The sequence below is a fragment of the Rattus norvegicus genome, chromosome 5 (assembly GCF_021556685.1).
Source record: "Rattus norvegicus strain SHRSP/BbbUtx chromosome 5, alternate assembly SHRSP_T2T, whole genome shotgun sequence".
Classification (NCBI taxonomy): domain Eukaryota; kingdom Metazoa; phylum Chordata; class Mammalia; order Rodentia; family Muridae; genus Rattus; species Rattus norvegicus.
The window spans coordinates 5833901-5840967 of NC_141538.1; positions in this window are offsets into that span (position 1 = coordinate 5833901).

A 7067-nucleotide genomic window follows, 5' to 3' on the forward strand; every position below is an offset into this window, starting at 1 on the left:
AGGAACTGGAACATCATTTCTTTCTTAATTCAGGTAGATTCTATTAGCAGGCTGTAATAATATATGTACTGTTAAAGATTTTTCAAAATTTTGCTAGCTGAATCTAATTAACTTGCTGAATTCAGTTAGTTGCCAATAGGCTGCAATAGTAATAAGTATTATTTTTGGGATATGGAATAGTTTTCACAAATGGAATCAAAATTTCTAGGTGAATTCAGTGAATTCCCAAAAGGACATGTTTGTATAAGTGTTCTCTTCAAGATATAGCAGCATATTCAGAGACCAAATCTAATTATCATTGTTAATTCAGTAGGTTCCCAATAGGATGCACTTGAAATAAGGGTACTATTCAAGGTAGTACAAAATTTTAACGAAAGTTAACATACTTTCTTTGTGAATTCTGGTACTTCCCATTAGCAGGCTCTAGTAAGGAGTATAGTTTTAAAAGATTTATCAAAATTTCGCCAGCTGAATCTCAGATACTTGGTGAATTCATTTACTTCTGAGTAGGTCGCAAAAGTAATAAGTGGACTTTTCGAGATGTAGAAAAATTTTCACGAATGGAATCAAAATTTCTAGGCGAATTCATTGAGTTCCCAATGAGCCATGCTTGTATGTGTACTTTTCTAGATGTAGCATTATTTTAATAAACGGAATCTAAGTATCATGGTGAATTCGGTAGTTTCTAAATAGGAAACACGTGTTATAATGGTATCATTCAAGATAGAGTAACAGTATAACGACATGAAAAATAGTTTCTTTGTGAATTCAGGTAGTTCCCATTAGCAGGCTCTAGTAATATGTGTACTTTTAAAGATTTATCAAAGTTTCGCTGCTGAATCTCAGTTATTTGGTGAATACAGTTAGTTCCCAGTAAATCGCAATAGTAATAATTGAACTTTTCGGGATGTAGAAAAATTTTCACGAATGGAATCAAAATTTCCATGCGAATTCAGTGAGTTCCCAATAGGACATGTTTGTATAAGTATACTCTTCAAGATATAGCAACATATTCAGGGACGGAATCTAAGTTCATGGTGAATTCAGTAAGTCCCAACAGTATGCGCCTGTAATGGTACTATTCAAGATACTGCAAAATTTTAAGGAATGGAAACATATGTTCTTTGTGAATTCAGGTAATTCCCATTAGCAGACTCTAGTAAGAATTGTACTTTTAAAGATTTATCAAAATTTCGTGAGTCGAATCAAAGTAACTTGGTGAAATCAGTTTGTTCTCAATAGGCTGCAATAGTAATAAGTGGACTTTTCGGGATATAGAAAAATCTTTAGAAATGGAATCAAAATTTCTATGCGACTTCAGTGAGTTCCCAATAGGACAGGCTTGTATAAGTGTATTCTTCAAGATAAAGCAACATTTTCAGGTACCGAATCTAAATATCATGGTGAATTCAGTAGGTTCCCAGTAGGATGCCCTTACAAGGGTATTATTTACAGTAAAACAAAATTTTCACGAACTGAAACAGTTTCTTGGTGAAATCATGTAGTTCCCACTAGCAGGCTCTAGTAATAAGTGTACTGTTAACGATTTATCAAAATTATCCCGAGCCAAATCTCTTTTTTCTTCGCTAATTCAGTTCCCATTAGGCCGTGATACTAATAAGTGGACTTTTTGTATTATAGAAAAAAATTTCAAAAAGGTAATCAAAATTTCTAGGCGAATTCAGTGATTTTCCGATAGGACATGCTTGTCAGTGTACTTTTCAAGATATAGCAACATTTTCAGTAGTGGAATCTTTGTTTCTTTGCAAATTCAGTTACTTCTCAATAGGAGCCCATGTAATAAGTGTACTTTGAAAGATTTAGGAAAATTTGCAAGAACGGAATCTCAGTTACTGGGTGAATTCAGTTCATTCTCAGTTGGAAACGCTTTGTATATAGTGGAAATTTGAATATATAGCAACATTTTCTTGATCAGAAACTTCGTTTCTCCGCAGATTCTGTTAGGTCCCAATACTACGTTCTTGAAATAAGTGTACTTTTCAAGATTCAGCAATCTTTTCAATAATGGGATCGTAGTATCTACCGAAATCACTTAGTTGGCAATAAGACACACTTGTTATAAGGTGACTATTCAAGATAGAGCAACAATCCGAATCTAGTATCATGGTGAATTCTGTAGGTTCCCATGTCCTATTGGGAACTCACTGAGTTCGCCTAGAAATTTTAATTCCATTTGTGAAAATTTTTCTATATACCGAAAAATCTAGTTATTACTATTGCGGCCTAATGGGAACTAACTGAATTTGCCAAATAAAAGAGATTCGGCTTGTGAAAAGTTTGATAGGTCTTTAAAAGTACACTTATTACTAGAACTTGCAAATGGGATCTACCTGAATTCATACAGAAACTATGTTTCAATTCGTTAAAATTTTGCTGTATCTTGAGTACCCTTATTAAAAGCGCATCCTGGGGCTGGGGATTTAGCTCAGTGGTAGAGCGCTCACCTAGGAAGCGCGAGGCCCTGGGTTCGGTTCCCAGCTCCGAAGGAAAAAAAAAGCGCATCCTATTGGGAACTCACTGAATTCTCTTTTAAATTTTGATTTCATTTGTGTAAAATTTTCTATACCCAAAAAGTCCACTTTGAAGATAAACACACAGCTAGTGTTACCCAAAGTGTATTACTGTTACTTGGAGAATAAGCTTAGTTTTACGTGGGAATAGATTGTTAAGAGCATACTTTTATACATAGACAAAACATGCTTGTCCCAGACTGACTCGCACAATCTTTGAATTGTGTTCGTTCCAAGCAGGAAAAGCTTTTAGGAAGTTTACTTTGAAGATACACACACAGCTAGTGTTTCGCAAAGTGATTTGCTGTTATTTGGTGAATAAGCTCAGTTTTAAGTGGTAATAGAGGATAAAAAGTATACTTTTCTACATAGACAAAACATGCGTTTCCCAGACTGAATCGCACATTCTTGTCGAATTCTGTTTGTTCCATGCGGGAAAAGCTTTTGGCAAGTTTACTTTGAGGATATACACACAGCTAGTGTTTCCCAAAGTGAACTGCTGTTACTTAGCTTATAAGCTTAGTTTTAAGTGGGAATAGACGGTAAGAACATACTTTTCTACGTAGACAAAAATATGAGATTCCCAGACTGAATCGCACATTCTTGGCGAATTCTGTTCTTTCCAAGCGAGAAAAGCTTATAGGAAGTTTACTTTGAAGATACAAACACAGCTAGTGTTTCACAAAGTGAATTGCTGTTACTTGGCGAATAAGCTTAGTTTTAAGTGGGAATAGAGGGTAAAAAGTATACTTTTCTACATAGACAAAACATGCGTTTCCCAGACTGAATTGCACATTCTTGTCGAATTTTGTTCGTTCCAAGTGGGAAAAGTTTGTAGGAAGTTTATTTTGAAGATAAACCACACAGCTAGTGTTTCGCAAAGTGAATTGCTGTTACTTGGCCAATAAGCTTAGTTTTAAGTGGGAATAGACGGTAAAAAGCATACTTTTCTACATAGACAAAACTTGCTTATCCCAGACTTAATCGCACAATCTTTGAATTCTGTTCGTTCCAAGTGAGAATAGCTTTTAGGAAGTATATTTTGATGATAAACACACAGCTAGTGTTTCGCAAAGTGAATTGCTGATATTTGGCGAATAAGCTTAGTTTAAGGGGGAATAGAGGGTAAAAAGCATACTATTCTACATAAACAAAACATGCGTTTCCCAGACTGAATCTCACATTCTAGGCGAATTCTGTTCGTTCCAAGCGGGAAAAGCCTGTATGAAATTTACTTTGAAGATAAACACACAGCTAGTGTTTCCCAAAGTGAATAGCTGTTATCTGGCGAATAAACTTAGTTTAAGTGGGCATAGAGGGTAAAAAGCATACTTTTCTACATAGACAAAACGTGTTTGTCCCAGACTGAATCGCACAATCTTTGAATTCTGGTCATTCCAAGCGGGAAAGGTTTGTAGGCAGTTTACTTTGAAGATAAACACACACTTAGTGTTTCCCAAAGTGAGTAGCAGTTATTTGGCCAATAATCTTAGTTTTAAGTGGGAATAGACAGAAAAAGTATACTTTTCTACATAGACAAAACATGCTTTTTCCAGACTGAATCGCACACTTTTGTCGAATTCTGTTTGTTCCAAGCGGGAAAAGCTTGTATGAAGTTAACTTTGAACATAAACACACAGCTAGTGTTTCCCAAAGTGAATTGCTGTTACTTAGGCGAATAAGCTTAGTTTTAAGTGGGACTAGACGGTAAAAATAATACCTTTCTACATAGACAAAACATGTTTTTTCCCAGACTGAATTGCACAATCTTTAAATTCTATTCGTTCCAGCGGGAAAAGCTTATAGGAAGTTTACTTTGAAGATAAACACACAGGTAGTGTTTCGCAAAGTGAATTGCTGTTCCTTGGCAAATGAGCTTAGTTTTAAGTGGGAATAAACGGTAAAAAGCATACTTTTCAGGAGCTCAGGAGCTCTGGAGTTCAGAAGGTGCCCCATGAAGTCCTCTCACTGTGCACCCTACCATTTGTGTCCTTTCCAGTTTAGCAGAGGCACTTGTAGAAGGACTGAGATTGAACCTAGGACCTTGTCCATGGGAGACGAGCACTGACACTGAGCTGCATGCACAGCCCAAGCAGGCAAGATTGTAAGGGACATCTCTTTCTATGAGAGCATCCGAGCTACCCACAGTAATTCTTTGTTTACATAACACAGTGGTTTTTGTTTGCCACACAGGCCAGGGAGCTTCTGATGTTGTTTTGTTTGTTTGTTTTGTTGTTTTGTTTGTTCCTGCCAAGGTCTTACTGGGTAGCCCTACTGGCCTACTGGATAACCTAGGCTGGTCTCAAATTCCTATTGATCCTCCTGCCTCATTCTACCAAATTCTTTGATTCCACACATGAACCACCATGCCCAGCTGCCTTAACATATAGAACTCACTGTCTGAGTAAACAGACTCTGGGGATGAGATGTCTCCCTCTGAATACCTTACGTTTCTTTTAAACACCTTCGGAACACGTCCAGAGCATTGAGTGACCATCAGAGGAACCTTACAGAGGCCACTGCAGGCATCTCCACGGACCCACTGCACATCGACGAGGCGTGGTCAGAACCACCATTCACATCCACAGAGGCAGCCATGTAGTCCATGCTGAGTGCCTGAAGAAACTTTGCAAAGCAGCACTGTGACAGATCAAAGAGTGCAGGTGACCCAAATCTTCCTCCCAAGGGCGCTTGTAGAAAGGACAAAGTGAATTCTGAACGATTGTTGGGTACCGACCCCTGTACTTCAATAGGATCCCAGTTCAGGTCCCACCACCCACAGGGCAGTGTACAGGGATGTGTGATTCAGTTTGCTGGCAATCCAGTGCCCCCTTCTGGCTGCTGGGAGCACAGCACACATTTGTATGCTAACAAAGACCTAAACTTCCCAAATGCCTGCCTCTAATCTTGGCTGTGCTTTCTTTCCACAGAAGCCTGTGGCCCAGAGAGATCTTTGGACGCAGCTCTGAGGACGAGGTCCAGACACTCCTGAATATTTATTTCCGGCACCAAACACAGGACAGACAGGAACCTCGAGTCCCCCACGTTTTCATAGCTTGCACTGCTGCCATGCTAGAACGACGTCATCAGTGTCTTGTCAGGCTTCACAAAGCTTGGACAGAGCATTCCCCTCTAGTTTCCTGGAGATAATTTTCTAAAGAAGATGACTCAACTTCCAATGTGACAATACTCTCCAAACCGAGGCAGCCTAGGACCTTCTGAGACAGACTCTACCGATCCTGATGTGTGGCTACTATTGACCAAGCAAAGGCACCCAATACTGGAGACAGGACTTTGGTTCCCTTACCACAGCTGAGCACACAGAATGGCACCATCCCTTCAAGAGACACTTTAGGATTGGCAGAAGTGCAATGCTTTTTTTCACAGGAAAACAAATTTTTATTCTGAACGTTGTACATTCGTTCCCTTCCTTTCCCTTCCTTTGGGTTGTCTTTTCTTTCATTCATATTCTCTCTCTCTCTCTCTCTCTCTCTCTCTCTCTCTCTCTCTCTCTCTGTGTTCCTCTCTCTCCTCTTGAGATGTGTTTGTTTTTTTGTTTTATTTAGTTGCAAAAGGAAAGAGAGAAAGAAGCTGTCCACTGAAACCTGTCAGATGGTCAAAAGCTGGCAGCCTGTGTGCTTGAAAAGGGAATTGTAAATGAGTTACAATTTCATGGACAGGGTATCTAAACCAGGCTTTTATGAAGTACCTTACTTAAGGTGCTAGGCTGCTGTTTCTGAAAACCCTGGATCTCTCTGTGCCTGGAAAGATGCAGATGGAATTGTTTTAAGGATCATGGCTGCTTTTTACACAGAGGTTGCTTTAATAGGCATCGTTTATACCACAGAAGACGAGTGTTTGCATTACCTTTACCATCTTGTAGAAAAGCAAGTTATTCACAAAAACCCCAAGTCTGTGTGCATGAGTCTTTAGTAGCCCTGTGTAGAGCTGCAAGTAGAGAAACACAGGGAAAACATGAGTTGCCACTTTAAGGATGATGACCTAATTGATCTGTAATGGGTCTTTCTCTTTTTTCTAAGATTTAGTCTTTTATTAGATATAAGTACACTGTAGCCATCTTCAGACACAACAGAAGAGGGCATCAGATCTTTATTACAAACGGTTGTGATACACCTCGTGGTTGCTAGGATTTGAACTCAGGACCTCTGGAAGAGCAGTCAGTGCTCTTAACCACTAAGCCATCTCCCCAGCACACTAAAGTGTCTTAAAAGCTCTTTCCTTAAACCCAGCACTGCCGAATGTTCGATGTGGGCATGTGATCTCTTGCTTTCCAAAAGCACATTCAGACTTGGTCTTTGTAACTTATTCACTGTGAAAATACATTTAACGTTTTTGGGATGTGATCTTGGTTGATAATTCTATTCACAAATTCCTTTATCTTACTAAAGAAAAAAGAAAAGACATGTTGATCACAGATTTTATTTCTATTGAAATTAAAATATTTGCATTTGATATTTGTATTTTTACAGGTAGCTCTCACCGTGACAACCTTGCATAGATTATAAACTTTTATTC